This window comes from Beta vulgaris, chromosome 4 (assembly GCF_026745355.1).
Source record: "Beta vulgaris subsp. vulgaris cultivar EL10 chromosome 4, EL10.2, whole genome shotgun sequence".
NCBI lineage: Eukaryota > Viridiplantae > Streptophyta > Magnoliopsida > Caryophyllales > Amaranthaceae > Beta > Beta vulgaris.
The window spans coordinates 63,127,636-63,147,258 of record NC_079205.1 but is presented as its reverse complement, the minus strand read 5'-3'; the positions used below and the strand labels follow the sequence as shown (position 1 = coordinate 63,147,258).

The 19,623-nt window shown below is 36.4% G+C and overlaps 1 pseudogene; it reads right to left on the bottom strand.

The window, feature by feature from the left end:
* Window positions 1–9,608: 9,608 nt before the first annotated feature.
* Window positions 9,609–11,227, bottom strand: LOC125497105 (glucan endo-1,3-beta-glucosidase-like; annotated as a pseudogene).
* Between the last annotated feature and the right edge of the window lie 8,396 nt (window positions 11,228–19,623).

Sequence of the window (19,623 nt, the reverse complement as noted above, 5' to 3'; positions counted from 1 at the left end):
TGGCTAGGAGGATTCAAAAGGTGATGAGTTCTTTGATTGGTCCCCTCCAATCTTCATACATTGAGGGTCGTCAAATTCTAGATGGCGCGCTAATTGCTAGCGAACTAATTGACTCATGTAAAAAAAAGAACATTGAAGCTACACTCCTCAAGCTAGATTTTCATAAAGCGTACGATAGTGTATCGTGGAGCTTTCTTGAATGGGTAATGGCCCAAATGAAGTTCCCTATGGTATGGTGCAAATGGATTATGGAGTGCGTAACCACGGCTTCCGCCTCGATCCTAGTCAATGGCTCGCCTACCAAGCCTTTTAGGCTCCAAAGAGGGTTGAGGCAAGGTGACCCTCTCTCACCCTTCTTGTTTGTTCTAGTTGCGGAGGCTCTTAATCAAATCATAAAGAAGGCCACATCTTTGAATATGTGGAAGGGAGTGAGCATTCCTCAAAGTGATTTGACAATCACTCACTTACAATATGCCGACGACACATTAATATTCTGTGAAGCAAATCTTGAATCACTTATGAACATCAAGAAAATGCTCATCTTATTCCATCTAGCCTCGGGGATACAAGTGAACTTTTACAAGAGTTCACTAATCGGAATCAATGCATCAAGCCTATGGATTAAATCGGCTGCATCATCACTTCATTGCAAAGTTGGCAATATTCCTTTCACCTATCTAGGCTTGCCTATAGGTGGGAATGCAACAAGGAAGCAACCTTGGGAGCCAATAATAGCGAAAATATCAAAGCGGCTAGCATCATGGAAAGGTAGAATGCTTTCAATTGGAGGAAGAATCACTTTAATAAAATCATCTCTCTCGAGCCTCCCCCTATATTACATGTCACTTTATCCCATTCCGAAAGGAGTGGAGGGGCAAATAAATAAGATCTTGAGATCCTTTTTGTGGGGAGGCAGCATGGAAAAAAAGGCACTCGCATTAGTATCATGGAAGAAGGTGCAGCTACCAAAAGCTCTTGGTGGTCTTGGAATTGGAAATGTGAAACACAAAAACTTGGCTCTTTTGTTCAAATGGATTTGGCGTTTTTTTGATGACCCTTCACAACTATGGTGTCAATTAATACGGGCAAAGCACAACTACTCATCATCATTCTGCATCAACGACATTACAATCCCCTCAACTGGGGGCCCATGGAAGCAAATATGTACGTCCATCCTACAGCACCCTCATGCGAAAAATCTGGCCATAAAAGGTGTAAGGAAAAATGTATACAGTGGTCTAAAGTGCCTGTTCTGGCATGACTCATGGCTATCACCAACAGCCTTAAAAAATTCCTTTCCAAGGTTGTTTCGAATCTCTCTCATGCAAAACGAAGCAGTAGGCTCCTTTGGATTTTGGGAAGGCTTTAATTGGGTATGGACCTTTTCATGGAAGCGGGCTCTAAGGCCTCAGGATCTGGCAGAAAAGGCTCGCCTCGACGGTCTTCTCAAACACGCATATCTAGCTCTTGATGGCGACGATAAACTTGTGTGGTCCTTCCAATCCTCAGGTATATTCACTACCAAATCTTTCACATTTGAACTGGACAAACTTTGCCCCATACAACACCAAGACGCTGTAAAAGGAGTATGGCGCGGCCTTGTTCCGCATAGAATTGAAGTGTTTGTGTGGTTGGCGCTGCTTGAGAAAATAAACACGAGGCAGAAGCTCGCTCACATTGGAATCATACCTTTTGATAATGACATATGTGTTCTATGTTCCCAATCATCTGAGACATCCAACCATCTTCTGCTTCACTGTCCAAGTGCGTTGCATATATGGCATTGGTGGCTTGATTTGTGGGGTATTAAATGGGTCTTTGCTAACAACTTGAGAAATTCTTTTGAGCAATGGCACACAAAGGAAAAGAACCCATTCTTCAAGAAAGTTTGGCATTCTATCTTCTTTATAATAGTGTGGACACTTTGGAAAGAACGTAATTCACGAATTTTTGAAAAAAAGTCATGCTCATTAAAATCTCTTCAAGATATGATTCTCTTGAGGCTTGGGTGGTGGATCAAAGGGTGGTGTGACGAATTTCCGTATTCTCCCAGTGATATTCAAAGGAATCCACATTGTCTACTATGGCATGGCAGAACCTTGCTCTTGAAGGCCATTCAATCTGTTCCAAGTGTGCGTGAATGGTGTCCACCGGATTCAAATATGATTAAATGGAATGTAGACGCATCCGTTAATCCGAGTTCATCGCTCTCTGCAATAGGTGGCGTCTTGCGTGATGCTAATGGAAACTTTATGTGTCTATTTTCATGTCCGATTCCATATATGGAAATCAACTGTGCAGAAATCTTAGCTATACATCATGCAATCAAAATCTCGCTTGCAAGTGACTCCATCAAAAGCTGCATGATTCTTCTAGAATCAGATTCACTCAATGCTGTATCATGGAGCAACATCAACAGTGGAGGGCCATGGAACATGAATCATCATTTAAACTTCATTCGAAACGCTCGAAAAAAGTCATTAAACATCAAAATTGTTCATGAAGGTCGAAGTGCAAATTATGTTGCGGATTCCCTTGCCAAGCAGGGACTTTCAAGGATGGAGGAATTTATAGCGTGGCTGTAGCTCCAGATGGTTTGGAATAATGGAGTAATCATTGACCAGGAATTAGTCATTATATGGGAGCAACAAAATGTCATGAGGTAGTGTGGATGCTAGCTGATGAAGCAATATGGAAAATGGTGGGCAGTTTGCAAAAATGGTCTAAGATATTTCAAGTGCTCGCAGAGGGAGAATCCAAGCTTGTGGCTGTATAGTTTGATTGGTAGAATGGTGTTTCAGTAGCTCGTCTCAGTAGTCACCTAGTCTGTAGCCTCTCAGGTTTCTAGACTTTGGTCCAGATATCTAGTTCTCATGTTTTGTTTCAATGTGTAAGATGTACTTCATAGCATAGGTGAAGATGTATCTGTATGTGACTTCGAATGTAACTCAATATGGACGGGGACTCCTCTCTATAGGGTGTGCGTATGCACTATAAAAATGTCGCCCACCTAGTGGGGGAATACCTTATTTTGAGTAGAGGCCTCATCCATTTTATCTTGATTATGATAATAAAATGGAAATGAAATTATCAAAAAAAAAATAACATCATTTACCTTGTATCTATTAGAAATAAATATGGCCAATCGTAATAATAAATAGCTAGTATAAAAGTAACAATGTTGAAAAGTTGCCATTATAAAAGAATGGAGGAATTACAACACTAATTAACAATATCATTGCGAAAAATCTAACAAACGAAAAGTTCGCCGTCGTCTTACTCTTGTCGAGCTCCCGCTTAAGAAGCTAGATGTTACTTCTAGTATGCATTGAGGAGCATCATGTGCTCTTGATAACTTTGATTGATGTATGCATTGTCCTATTATTAACAAAAGAAAAGTCTTAATGGTCCAATTTTTGACAGTAAAAAAAGAAAAAAATCTAGCAGTGTCCTATCCTAATCAGGACACTACCGACTTCTATAAATACCCCATGATTTGGTCATAAGATATGTTCACATATATTAATATACTCCACCTGAGATATACGGGTTATTATCCTTTACTAAATTAGGCATCGGAGGGACGTTCCTCTCCCCCGAGGTAAGTTTATGTGTTCTATTTTGCAGGACATCAAACCGGCTCACGTAGTTGAAGGATACTGGTCCACTCCAACAACATTTATTCCATACCGGAACAACATATATAAGGGATTGCTACAATAATATAAATAAATGTACAAAAGGTGAAAATGGTTAAGGCTATCTTGTTGATTAACAACAATATTAAAAGTTTTAATTCTACAAAGATTATTTTGCGCGACAAGGATTATATAATTAGCGAATGTATTTCGTAGTTATGTCTATAAGTGCGACACCAACTAATTAAACAGTTTGCCCCCCGTTGGTTGGGTACCCAGACCCATTTCCTACCCGCTCTACCACAAGGGTGGGTATCCACACCCGCTTCATATTTCTTTTATTAGTCTTGAGCTTTCAACTATGGGTCAATAGCTCAAAGCCCATATTATAGTATGCAAATTAAATAAGAATATTAATAATGCAACATGGATTCTTATAATTAATTTTAAAATATCTAATAGATAGGATGATAAGTTTATAGTGGATAAAAGCTGGGGCGGGCGCGATGGTTCGAGTGTAACATAAAAATTCACACCCGCTCCACCATCCATTATGGGTAAGATTGTCATCTGCGTCGGCCACTAATGTCCGTAATGACATGGCTCCATCCACCTAATAAAGTTGCGTTGCCAGCTGAGTATCGTACGATCACATGGGATAGAAAGAGAATATAGAGATGCTTATAGATACTGCTCCTATGTGCCACATATTCACTCCTTGTTCAGGTCTGCATTTGTTTTTCTCCTATTCTCATGGAGTCACTGTTGGGCATATGGTAGTATATGAAGCTCATGGAGGTGTATGGGTGTGGAGATGAGGTTGCGTAGAAGAAAAACGTCATTTGGGACATAAGGCCAACTTTGAATGGACATATCTTTCAATCTATAAATTATTTTGAGGTGATTCAAAGTGGAGGTGATAGCTTGTTCCGAGAGCTTTCCAATGATAGGTCATACGTCCAATTCCGGTGAGAAACGAGAAAGTTATGACGATTTTACGAAGAACTGACAAAACTGACGGGTTCTGTCCGCCGTGGGTTGTCGAGCGCGGCCGCGGGGTGTCGAACCGCAAAGCCTAGTTTTTTCCGGTTTTTGGTATTAATGAGGGTATAAATATAAACCCTAATTATGTTTAATCATTATTCTTCATCTTTAAACACATAGTTTGAGAGAGAGAAAGCTTTAGAGAGAGCTCTTGAGTGCTTTTGTAATCTCTATCAAACATTCATCGATTCCTAGTGCAGATTCGTGGTTTTTCTCCCAGTTCTTGGGTTTCCACGTAAAATTTCTGGTGTGTTCTTTCCTGCTTTATTATTTGATATTCTATTATTGTTTTATTATTCTTAGATTGATAGTCAATAGAACTTACAAGTGGTATCAAGAGCTAGGTTTGATTATTGTCTAGATCTAGAATAATTAACAATGGAGGATTCAAAGATTAGAATTGAGAAGTTTGATGGGACAGATTTTGGATATTGGAAGATGCAAATAGAAGACATCTTATATCAGAAAAATCTGTATCAACCTTTGTCTGAAAAGCCTGCTGAGATGGAGGAGGCTAAGTGGAAAGTACTGGACAGACAGGCACTAGCGGTGGTGCGTTTGACATTGGCTCGGACTGTGGCGTTCAATGTCAAGGATATCAAAACAACGGCTGGATTGATCAAAGCACTGTCAGATATGTATGAAAAGCCCTCTGCAATGAATAAGGTATATCTGATGCGCCGTTTGTTTGGTTTAGAGATGAATAATGGTAGTTCTGCTGCTGAACATATTAATGAATTTAATTCATTAATAAGTCAGTTATCTTCGGTTAATATTGCCTTTGAGGATGAAGTGAAAGCCCTAATTTTGTTGTCCTCTTTACCTACTGCTTGGGAAACTGTTGTAACTGCTGTTAGTAATTCCTCTGGTAAAGAGAAATTGGTTTATGATGTTGTCCGTGATCTGATTTTGAGTGAGAGCATTCGAAGGAAGGAGAGTGGAGAATCATCTGGAGCATACAGTGCAGAAGGTAGAGGGAGGGGAAAAGGGAGGAACTTTCAGGGAAAATCGGAGTCAAAGGGGGATCGGAGTAAGTCAAAAGGCAGGGCTAGTGTTACTTGCTGGGGTGTGGTAATGAAGGACATTATAAAGAGAGATTGTCCTAGGAAAGAGAATGGGAAAGGGAAGAAGAAGGTTCAAGAAAGTGATGATGAAGAAGATGCATCAACTAACTTGATTTCGAGTACGATTCCGATGCTTTGATGGTAAGCATGGATGATCAGGAAGAGTTGGTTGGGTGCTCGGGATCATGGGTCTTGGATTCGGGTTCTTCTCATCATTCCTCACCATGCAAGGAGTTGTTTCGGAATTTCAAATCCGGAAAACTTGAAAAGGTCTACCTTGCGGATGGCAAGGCAGTGGAAGTCATGGGGAAAGGTGATGTGAGTGTGAAACTCACTGGTGGCTCGTTGGAGTTGAAGAATGTCAAGTTTATCCCAAGGTTGAAGAAAAGCTTGATATCGTAGCCCAACTTGCTACATCGGGTTACAAGGTTGTGTTTGATGGTGGTTCTTGGAAATTGTCAAGGGAGCAATGATCATAGCTCGTGGGACAAGGATGGAACACTTTACACCATGGGGAGCACAGTGAAGGGTCCGGATTGGGATGAGAACTTCATGTAAGGTGTCGTTTGGTCGGAAAACTATCGATAGTGGGCCAAGGGATGAGAACCGTGGTGAAGCGGTATCCCGGTGGCAAATTGACCGGTAAGCGAACAAGGTGAAGACGGCACACAAGCATGTAGTGCCGGAAATCCTAAGTGGAACAAAGGGTGTATTGTTCGAGTGGGAGCAATGTGAGTTTGCTTTTTAGAACAATGAGAAGCTTCTTTGGCTTAGGTGGTAATTGGTTTTATTGAAGTTTGATGAGACTTCAATGTGCTTCTTTGGTTGGAGAGGAAGTGGTTATCTTCTTAGTTGTAGAGGAAGGGATTCATTTGGTTGTGCTTGTCTCTAAGGTGATCCGACCTCCGGGGTAGGAGGGTGTGTAGGTTCATGGAGTGATGGTGCAATGATTTGGGGTTAGTGATTAAGAATCAAAGTCGGTGTAGATTTGATGTCTTTGAATTGGAGTTGGTGCAAACTTCAATGTATTTCCTTGGTGTAGAGGAGATGTTGTCATGGGATGCTTGATGTATGTCATGGTTTGGACACGACTAGAGATTGCTTTTGCAGTGGGATGTGTGTAGGAGTTGAGATGAATGAGAGGATGATGAAGGTATGAAGTTTTCTTCACTTACACCTATCTCCAAGTGGGAGATTGTTGGGAATATGGTAGTATATGAAGCTCATGGAGGTGTATGGGTGTGGAGATGAGGTTGCGTAAAGAAAAACGTCATTTGGGACATAAGGCCAACTTTGAATGGACATATCTTTCAATCTATAAATATTTTGAGGTGATTCAAAGTGGAGGTGATAGCTTGTTCCGAGAGCTTTCCAATGATAGGTCATACGTCCAATTCCGGTGAGAAACGAGAAAGTTATGACGATTTTACGAAGAACTGACAAAACTGACGGGTTCTGTCCGCCCGCGGGTTGTCGAGCGCGGCCGCGGGGTGTCGAACCGCAAAGCCTAGTTTTTTCCGGTTTTTGGTATTAATGAGGGTATAAATATAAACCCTAATTATGTTTATCATTATTCTTCATCTTTAAACACATAGTTTGGAGAGAGAGAAAGCTTTAGAGAGAGCTCTTGAGTGCTTTTGTAATCTCTATCAAACATTCATCGATTTCCTAGTGCAGATTCGTGGTTTTTCTCCCAGTTCTTGGGTTTCCACGTAAAATTTCTGGTGTGTTCTTTCCTGCTTTATTATTTGATATTCTATTATTATTTGCTATTATTCTTAGATTGATAGTCAATAGAACTTACAGTCACCCCTACGAGGTATGGATAATAGGCCATCAAAAAAAAAGTATGATAGATTTGTGATAGTTTGATAGAATGAAGAACAGTCTATAGGAACATGAGTGAAACAATATGTATCATACAGTCATACAACCTTCCTAAAAAGTGAGATTTTTACAAAATAAGTTAAAAATACGTGTTGACAAACGTGCTGGAAAAAGTGTTGAGTATTTTGAAACAGAGCAAATACAAATTATGTAAATTTAATGGTTGACGTCTAATTAATTAATTAGTGAAATCAATTAGTATAACTTAACTTTTGTACTCTTTTGTTGAAATATTTTTGTGCATGCAAATAAACTTTATAACTAATTGTATTCAGCTAATCAAGAATTAGACAACAAAACTAATTCTAGAGGGGTTGATCGCTATAATACTACTATATACAGTATACTACATTTGCATACAACAAAATATTATTGTTCGTACCACTAGTTTCATGCACAACGACCGACGACTTGAAAAGAAAAAAAAGTCTTCTTCCGTATTCAGTGGACGATATATAGTTGAGAGTCTTGAGACGTATCCATTTGTTGAAAATTAACTTTTCTGACATACAATTAGAAAAAGACAGCCATGTGATTACTTTTAAAAGTAATACTCCAAACATTTTGGTTGTATCGTTACAAGAATAGATTATTGTAATATAGAGGTAGGCCAATAACTTGGTTGTGGGGATATGAATAAGAAATTCCGAACACAAATTCTTGGTACCCGAATAGATTATTAATGTGTTCTACTATGTAGTCTTCAGATTGTAATCTCTCATATTAAATTTGCCATGTATTTTCTTCTCCCCACACAACTATATGAAACATATTAAACAATAAAAATAACGTATATTTTCAGACTCGAAATGTAACCTCTGATTTGAAATATAAATGCATTAATTAAGTACTCTATAATATCATTTTGGTCTATTTAAAAATAAAATTATTCGAAGATAAGATAATTTTTTTTGGAAACAATCAAATAAAAATGTATGTATTAATACTCATTAAGCTAATGCTATTAATAGTGTGTCCTACATTTTATTATTCTTATGTTTTAAAAAAACTCTCCAAATTTTATAACCTCAATAATTAATATTACTGCACCATGTAATAAATAAATAAATATATATATATAAATATATATATATATATATATATAATTACTTATAAAGTATATAATATAATTTTATTTTTGAATTTAGTTTAATGTGTAAGAATATATATACATAATTTCTTAAAGCCGATGGTTATACTATTGACTAATTCATATTATAATGTATTGTAGAAAATTTAAAAGTAATTGGAAGACATATGCGTAACTAAATGTGACACATTCACTAAAAAATCCTTTTGTAGCGGATCATTTATTAGAAAAATTAGGAAGCTTAACAAAAAGGCGGAAAAAAAAAAGTAACTTAGTTACGGAAATCTACCATGCATTATACCCACTATATGATTGGCCACAAAATTGGCCGAAATTTCCTAAGCACAATTTAATGCCTATAACTCTTTTTTTCCACTTTTCTCAAGTGTTTAATTTAAAACTTCAAAGTTACATTGGTAAATGATCCGTGGCATCGCTCGGGATAACAACTAGTTGAAATTCAAAATTCCCCATTTGTGGCACTAAAAATTCCCAATTAATATTTTTATTTATATCAGTAAATTCTGCCTCTGTTGCACAATACTTGCATCACTATTTCCCTCTTCTATATGTTTCATAATACAATACACCATTACCTCTTTTGGATGTTCAAAATACATCCACCTTTAAATCATGATCACATGGGTTCGAAATGCAATCATAACCCTCTTTCTGCTCACCCTTGGTTTGCCGTTTTTGTGCTATATAGAAATGGTGCTTGTATTGTCAAATGAAGATAGTACACGTTGACAAAGATTATTACAATTCTAATTTGAACTTGAAAAATCAAATGATCAAACAACTAAAAAAGGATGAAATTATTATTGCAGAGGAAAATCTATTAGCTGAAGTTGAGTTTCCCATAGTTAGGATGCTTATCAAGAGTAAAAAGCCAAAAGTGATATTTTTATTTATATTAGTGAACATATGTTGACAAAGATTACAATCTTGATTTCAACTTGAAAAATCAAATGGAACAACCAAAAAAGGATGAAATCATTGCATAGGAAAAACTATTAGCTGAAATTGAGTTTCCCATATTTAGCACGCTGATCAGGAGTAAACAGCCCAAAATGACGCTCTGTGTTAGCTCCCGTTTTATTGTTCTCATCAAACATTGCAAACAAGTATGTTTCAATTGCTTGCCCTGGTTTTAATGGAGTCCCCTTCTTTACTTGATTCATCAAATTCTTGTAATAAGTCCCCGCATTCGCTCCGTGGCAGCATCTTCACCTCCCGACGGCCACCCAGTTTCGGACACCGTAATCACCATGTTAGGTGCACCAACCTTCCCAAGAGCCGCGTAAACTGAATCCACCATTGCATCAAATAAATTTTGGTAATTCTTTCCGTTATTAGGTCAGTAACCACAGTTCCATTGGACGTAAATAGTGCATAGTCAATACTAATACTTTGCTTATTACTAACGTAAGCAAAGTAAGTGTAAATATTAACTAACAAAGGTGACTCATTAGTACTTAAAATCTGATTATTGGAGTAATATATGATGTGTTATTAAATTCGCCTTTTGAAGGTGGATACGAATTTATGATTAGGGTTGTATCAATGGATGTAGAAACCTTAATTTTACTTGTTAAGGTATTTGAATTTAGGGCCTTGCGGACATTTTTTAAGGCCGATAGAATTGATGGTGCTTGTTGATCGGATGGAGGATTTCGTTTCCGACAACGATATATTTGATCGACGATGCAAAGGGAACGACGTAGGTCTTAACCCATTGCATTGCGGCCGATCATGCGACGCGAGAGACTTAATTTTTTCATTAGGAACACCCAACATGAGTTTAATGCCTGATCCTTGAAGGGCTTTAAGAGCTGCGAGATCCGGATCATATAGTCTCATTGCGCCTATGCCGTAGGATTTATAGAGGTTCACCACATCTTTCTCCACTGGTAAGTTGTCGGCAATTCTTCCATAACATACTCCAATTTGTGCTTCTACATTGAATCATCATTAAAAATATTAGTGCAAGCTTTAAGGCACGTAATGGTCGATTAGTAGTATCTAATAAATTATTCATCCCTGGCCCACTTCATGAAATATGATAAACCAATGTGATCATCCTTGGACTCTTTTAACTTTTTACATTCTCTTATATATTTGGCATTATTACTAGCTGAAAATAAACTGAAACTGATAAGTTAACTGAAAATGATAAGATAAAGTTAAAACTAATAAAGTGCTAGAATTGATAAGGTAACTGATTAGTTTAACTGTTTGGCAAAATTAGTTGATTAAGTTGATAAATTATTTTAGCAAAATTAGTTGATAAATTGAAATAGACGGGATATATATATATATATATATATATATATATATATATATATATATATATATATATATATATATAAAGGTACCTGTAAAGCGTAAGCTAAGTGATAAGAGCACCATGATAATGAGCAGCGAGGTGGGGACAGCCATGGGAGGATTGCTTGGGATAGCTACGGAAAATAAAAATGAAATGTATTAGTTTAATTTTTCTTGATTGCATTAAGTTCTTGTATATGTTTCTATATATAGAAGAAATAGCAGTGTGAGAAGTGAGAACAGAAACTTCAGTTACTGGGTCAACGGCCAAGTCAATTACTACCCGTGAATCAATGAACTTCAATTAATTATTTTCCACGTTAAAGTTAAATTATTATTGGAGAGGAGAGGGAGATAGGATGTAAAGAAGGAAAGAGCAAGGAAGCTTGCAAAAAGGAGTGAAGGACCCTTCGATCTTAAAATTTTTCTTCAATTGTCTTGTCAAACTGGTGACTAAAGTTTTGGCCACTCTTAAGTAGGATGACAATCCAATCCGGATCCAAAGGAAAAATTTTGAGTCAACTCCGACAAAAAAAAAAATCCGAATTCGACTCCGTTTGAAAAATCTGACTATGAGTCGGAAGAGTGTCGGAGTTGGATCCCATAAAAAAATCCGACATCCGAATCCGAATCCGACTTTAAGGCAATTAATTCTTTTATTATTTGTATTAATGTATTATGTATGTATAATCCGATTCCGACTTTAAGACAATTGTAATATTTAATATTTTTCCACTGAAGAAACGATTGTTAAATATAATAGTAATGTTTAAATTATTTTTATTATACTTCATCCGTTTCAAAATAGATGATACATTGTCTATTTATGGGTGTTTCAAAATAGATGATACATTGTTTTTTTTTCCTTATTTAGTAACTTTTGTCTTACACTTTTACCATTTTACTTAATTAATACATGTGGTCCCCAACTTTTTCTTTCTCCATCCTTTTCACATGGGACCACTAGAATTAATCTACATCCCTTTATACTACTTAAACATACTTATGAAATTTTGTCTAGGAGTCCGTTTTAATCACAATGTACCATCTATTTTGAAACTGAGGAAGTATATGATTTCCGTACGATTATTGAAAATAAAAATAATTAGATTATACTTCAAAAAAATAACTGAGGAAGTATGTATTATAGAAGATTTTTCTATCAAAAAATGGGGCGAAGAAAAGTCGGATCAGATCGGAGAGTCGGGTGTTAGGATTTTAAGTCGGGGTCGGATGTTAGGATTTTAAGCCGGATCAGACTCGAATTTTCGGAGCCGGATGTCGGGTCGGAGTCGGACTCAAAATTAACATTCAACTTCTTGTAGGGTCAAAGTCGAATTATGCATAATTCGGTCCAAGTCCGACCAATTTCCATCCCTATTCTTAAGACGTTCTTTTGGAATGAAATTTACCTAACTGAACCTAGACAGTGAGATAAAACTTAATTGAACTAAATTAAAATTAAGTCAAAATAACATAGCGAGCTCGCAATAAATAAATGATATAAAAGTATATCTATGGCTCTATATATAATTAATTAGTGGTAATCATCGGACTAGTATGGTAGAGCAAGACTTGGGTAGGGTCGTAGGGAGTAACATAGACTAGTTCGCATGAAGTAATCGAGTTGTGTCGATCTCAGATCCATCTAGGCACCGGCGTGCAAGAGACTCAATTAAGAGGGACCACTTTGTTGATTATTAGAAAAATACTTGACCTACTATGCCAACTTGCTAAGTGGGTTTGTACCGATTCAAAACAGGATTTCGATTGGTTTGGAAGCTTGGAGCTGTCTCACTACTTGTGCCATTATCTATATTGCTTTAAGTCATGCACAATATAGTGTACACGTACTTATAGATGACAATTAAGTTTTATAATTGAAATTTAATTATGCCATTATATTGCTCTTTTGATCAGCATATTGTTTTTTAATACTTGATAATATAAATTTTGCATACATAAGAATTAAAAATATAATAATTATGTTGATTAATTTTTCCTTTATATTGGCATTAATCGTTCAAAGCATATAGAACAGCAAAAAAAAAAAAATTACTTGCATTTCACTGGGTAGGAGATTATGGTTATCAATATATATCATTTCCAAGGATAGGAGTTAGCTCAAGTGGGTAGAGCGCTCCCCCTTGGTCCCGGAGGTCAGGGGTTCGATCCTTACCCCTAGCATTATGCTGGAGTATTTTCTTAGCATGCTATGCATGCCTTACCAGCCAACGAGTTGGTGTTTCCTACAGGCTAGTAGCCTTGTAGGGGTTAGCCCTTCGGCTGACTTAATTTCCTAATAAAAAAAATAAAAAAATATATATATCATGTATCTATATATATCTATACAAATATATTAAAAGGCATGTGTGACAATGTATACACGCCACGTGTTTACTCCACTAGAATTGTCCAATGTGTATATAAGTCCTGTCGATTAACAAAAGTAAAATTAGCTTACAACAAGATTTGAACCCATGACCTCTTGCTATTATAACATAACATAATTACCATCTCAACCAACTATGAATCATGCTTTAAGTGTTTGTAATAAAAATTTAATTTATATTACCATCTAAGAAAAAACATAATACAATAAGAAGCCACCAGATAATCAACCCTCTTGGTAAAAATAAACACCGACGCCATCGCTTTGCATTATGAAAAAAGAAAATCTCACTTATAGAACTACAGAAATTGAAGTAAGTATGTGTAAATCAATTAACATTAAAAAAAAAATCTAAAAATCTATTTAGCACGGAAACTCTCATGAAGATCATGTTTCCCATTTCCAAAACTCGAGAGGACAAAATTTCTTTGAAAGACCCGCGAGTTTCCTGCCTTAATGATCTTCAGTCACAAAATGATATTTTCCAACTAAAAATCTCTTAGCTAACTCTATAGTCTATGCCCTATTTTATACATCTTTTGTCGGTAATACAAAAAAACTACAAAAGATTTCTATAAAACAATAGTTATTTAATCCTAAATTTTGGGTTTCACGAGAAATGAACAAAAGGGGAGTTTAGAGGCTTTTCGAGGCAACACAAATGGTACCAAGCATCCGCGCAACGTTACAAGTCATCACATCGGCTTAACAATGAACGTTTCAGGAGAAAATATGACCAAGCCCGGAGAAGTCCAAAAATGTCCCAAAAACGACCAATGAAGTTTATAATACACGCTTTCGTACTTTCCCGTGGCTCGAGATCTGGACGGCACGGGGTGCCTTCTAGGGACATGGGATGTCATTGGAAATGAGTCAAGTGGCTTGGAACGATTATATGGATGCATTTACGTTCATTTTGAGGCAATTTTGGATGTCACTAGAAATGAACAAATGCGGTGTTCGAAGGCTCTTCGAGGCGATGCAAATAGTGCGAAATACCTGCACAACATTACAAGTCACTTCAGCTTTCCTAGGAACGTTTCAAGAAAATATGACCATGCCCGGAGAAGTCCAAAAATGTTCCAAAAAAATCCAAAATTAAAGGTAATAATACACGCTTTCGGACATTCCCCGTACCCAACTGATGTAGGGATGTAAGTTCGGTTTTTGGTTTGATTTTAGGTCAAAACCAAACCAAACCGAAATAAATTCGGTTTTGAAATTTTCAAACCAAATCCAAATCGAAATTCGACTCAATCCAAACCAAATCAAACCAAACCAAACCAAAATATGAAACCAAAAACCAAACCAAACCAAACCGAATTTTTTTTACCTTTCAAAATCCAAACCAAATTTTTTTCATATTCCAAAATCCAATCCAAACCGAAATGAAATTAAATCAAACAAAGATAAAAACCAAACCAAATTTAAACCAAACTTTTTTCGCAACTAATATTAAAAAAAATAAACACAAAAAAAGGAGATTAATGATATATTTTCATATTTTCTATTTTTCGCAACTAATATTAAAAAAAAAACCAAATTTCGGTTTTTTTTTGGTTTTTTCGGTTTTCCAAAACCAAAACTGATTCACACCGAGAAACCGATTTTTTTTTTTTTGAATCCAAACCAAACTGAATTTCAAAAAAAAACCAAACCAAAATACTAATTCGGTTTGGTTTGGTTTTCGGTTTTTAACCAAATAACTTACACCCCTAAACCTATGGACGCTACGGGATTCCTCCTAGGGGCATGGGAGCTCATTTGTAAGGAGTCATGTGATTTTTAACGAATATGTGGATGACTTTATATTCATTTCGAGATAATTTTGGGTTTGACGAGAAATGAGCAAATGGGGTGTTCACATGCTTTTTGAGGCAACACAAATGGTGTCAAGAGCCCACACAACGTTACATGTCACATTGTTTTACCTAGGAATGTTTCGGGAGAAGATATGACCAATCCCGAAAAAGTCCGAGTTTTTTTCAAAAACAACTAAAATTGAAGGTTATAATACACACTTTCGGATTTTCCCGGGGTCCGAGCTCCGACGCCACGGGATACCTCCTAGGGGAATGGGAGGTCATTGGAAAAAAGTCATGTGGCTTGGAACGAATATGTGGATGTCTTTACGTTCATTTCGAGAAAGTTTTAGGTTTCACGAGAAATGAACAAATAGGGTGTTCAGAAACTTTTCGAGGCAAAACAAATGGTGCCAAGCACCCGCACCACGTTAAAAGTCACGTCAGCTTTCCTAGGAACGTTTTCGTGAGAAAATATGATGTAGAAGTCCAAAAATGTCCAAAAACCAGCGAAAATGGAAGGTTATAATACACGGTTTCGAACTTTCCCGGATTTCGAGCTCCGAACGCCACATGATGCCTCTTAGAAACATGGGAGGTCATTTGAAAGGAGTCATGTGGCTTGGAACGAAAATATGGATGCCTTTTACGTTCATTGCGAGGTAATTTTCGGTTACACGAGAAATGAACAAATGGGATGTTCAGAGGCTTTTCGAGGCAATGCAAATGGTGCCAAGCACACACACAACATTACAAGTCATGTCGGCAATCCTAGGAATGTTTTGGGAGAAAATATGATCAGGCCCGCAGAAATCCAAAAATGTCGCAAAACGTGCCAAAATTGAAGATTATAATACATGCTTTCGGACATTCCCGGGGCCCGAGCTCCGAACGCCACTAAATGCCTCCTTGGGACATGAGAAGTCATTGGAAAGGAGTCATATCCCTTGGAACGAATATATGGATACCTTTAGGTTCATTGCGATGTAATTTTGGGTTTCACGTGAAATGAACAAATGGGGTGTTCAGAGGCTTTTCGAGGCAACACAAATGGTTTCAAGCACCCGCGCAACGTTACAAGTCACGTCGACTTTCCTAGGAATGTTTTGGGAGAAAATATGACCAAGCATGAAGAAGTCTAAAAATGTCCCAAAAAACAGCCAAAATTGAAGGTTATAAGTAGTAAAAACTAAAGGGGCCCAATTAGATTAAAATTTAGCCGAACTAATACTACCTCCGTTCTTTTTCTATTACAACAGTGTGTTTGGACACAATTTTTAAGAATTTGGAACAAATGAGTAGTTTAGCATAAAAGTAACTCTTTAATTAATTAGAGTAGGAGATAAATCATCCATAGAAAATAAAGCAATTATATAAGGCAAAGTGAGTAATTAATAATGGTTTTAATAAGATAAAATAAGCGCAATATTGTCAATTAAAGTTGCTTTTTATACCTAAATTGGAATTGTTGCAATAGATGTGAAACTACTCAAAATTGTAATTATTGTATATAAAAAGAACGGAAGAAATATATTGTAACCTCGTCTCATGTATGAATCTATAATATGTAAACTTTTTTGTATTATAGGATTGGAGCTTTATTGCTTTACCAGTTAATACTACCATACATCTATTCTAAAATAAGTAAGATGTTGATGGAGACTGTGGAAATAAAGAAAGTAAAGAGATAGAAACAAAAAAAAATTGTGACCTCGTACAAGATGATAGGAAGGAGAAAATGCTCTGGGTTCCAGAGGAAAGTCTACACTGCTTCACTAAATGTGATGGGTTTTAAAATATACCGCAAGTGCACGGTGTCTGTTTAGCAGAAACTGGCAAATACGGGTCGATCCACAGGGAGAGGAGTTCTACAGATTTATATCAATTATCTAACTACTTCCAGAGAGGAAAATAATTGAGGAATTAATAACTAGGCTAGAATGAACTAGAACGCAGAAAAATGGGATTTTATCAAATAATTAAAAACCTAGGGCAATCGATCGGTCCACCATGCTTATACCAGTTTAATCAATATAATATAATTCAACAACACTTGGATTGAGATTCAAATAAATGAAGTAATTCGTTAATCCTTGGTCAGGCATTAACACAACTCCTAGATTAACATATGCCAGTACGGTCGCTCAACATAATCAAATCTACCTATTGTAATAAGCCTCTAATGAATATGATCTTTCGATTCTAATTCTTATTAGCTAAACATAACTCATGATATTGCGCAATTACATGAATTAAGCAAGTATAACAAATCAATAGGAATTATTCTAATTCAATCCAATTATTGAAGAACATCAAACCACAATAAAAAAGGTATATAAACATGGTTCCCTCTCTAAACCCTAGAAATAGACTACTCACTCATGATGATATTAAACGCAATAAACATAATCAAAGTAAAAGAATTCATGAAATTAAACTAAGTAGAGAAGAATACCAAGTGATTGAAGAACGATGAAAAAGGAAATCGACGATCTATATAATCTTCAAATGTAAAGGTTCAACAAAACTAGAGAGAATAAACTAAGTGTTTTCCTCTAAAAAACGTAGAAAATAAGATAGGTTTAACGAAAATACTAAAAACCTATTTATACTAAATACAAAACCGGCTAAAAAACCCGAAAAATCGCGTCCTGAGAGTCCGCCCGGTCGACCGGGCGAAATCCGCCTGGTCGGGCGACGGTGATTCACAACTTACGACAAAAAAGCAAATCTGCCCGGTCGACCGGGCGAGCCCGCCCGGTCGGGCGCGCAAGCGATTTTGGATCTTTTCTCGCCCGGTTGACCGGGCTAACATTCCTTGCATATTGGAGAAACAGTGATTTTGCGTCAACTTGTGAAGGCTGTATCTCTCGAACCAGATGTCGGATTGAAGCGTGTGACCTATCATTGGAAAGCCCTTGAAATCTAGTTTCCAACCCAACTGGAATTTCTTGATTATAAATTTTATATCAAAAGTTATGTCCAAAATAGTGAACAGGTGTCAGTTTTGACACTTCTTTCACCAACTCTTTGCTTCATTCTAACTCGAAATTGCCCCGAAATGATGCATTGTGATCCTTGTGCAAGATAACTTCATCTTCAATGATTAATAGTCTTGATCTTAGGTAGTCATAATCAATTTGCATCAAAGTAACCTGAAAATGATCAAAACACGCAAACGGGGAGTAGTAGAGCACAACTTACGTAATTCATTCCATTATGCACTTAAATGCTCTAAAGAGAGTTCCAAATGCAATCAAATGCATCTAAAAACTATATATAATTGTGACATATCAAAATGCTACTGTGTATGCAATCTGGTATACTCGAAATGATGCTGTTTGGAATGCTAAAGTTAACAATCCAAGAAATATTTTTGAAAAAATTAGAAGAGATGTTATCTGTAGAATTAAAGCTCATAGTCCTGATAAGATAAATATTAATGATACTGTGTGGTGGGAAAGCCTATGTAGTAGTGTGTAATGGATGTATCTAGATGTGTTAGCCTCCTTGTGAAGAAGAGTCCATCCTAGTTGGTTTGTTCTGAACTTGGAGGTTGTAGTGTGTATTTGCATTGTTGAGCTTATATATTTCTCTTCTTACTGGTTCAACAAAAAATAAATTGTGACCTATGTGTAGAAAGAGTCGTTCTTATAAGAGATCATCTAATTATAACTTAAAATTTTAGGCATTTTTTTCGGTAAGATGAAGGGGAGTCACTTGAGGGGGGATATGGGAAATTACTCAAATGAGTCCTATGAGGTTTGATCCCTGTACCTCAGGGATAACATATGGGAAGCGATACTACTACTCCACCACCTCAACCTCAATTAGGCAACTATTCAAGTTCAATATTAAGAAGAGAACATACCACTTTTTGAATACAGTGAATAGTTTAAGCTATGTCGATTAACAAAAGTAAATTTAGCTTGCAACAAGATTTAAACCCGCGACCTCTTGCTATTATAACATGACACAATTACCATCTCAACCAATTTTTAATCATGCTTTAAGTGTCCACATTATTATATTTATATCTTTTAATTATTATATTTATATCTTTTAAATGTTGAGTTCTCCTTAATTAATATATTTTAGTGGGAATGGAAAAAAATACATATCAAGTTCGAAAACACAATACCAACCTAAGGCAACGCCCGAACACAAATACTAGTAAATATATGAAAAAAGGCGTGCATAAACAAGAAACTGTACCACGTGGCGCTCTCCTTAGGGAGTTTTAGTTCATGTAATTCATGTACAATAATTTTTTTTAGAAATTGCATAGTATAGGGTTTGATCCCGAGACCTCAAGTACATATAATAAAGTCTTAACAACTAGACTAAGTTGTATTTGGCGTTATTATCATAAAGTATT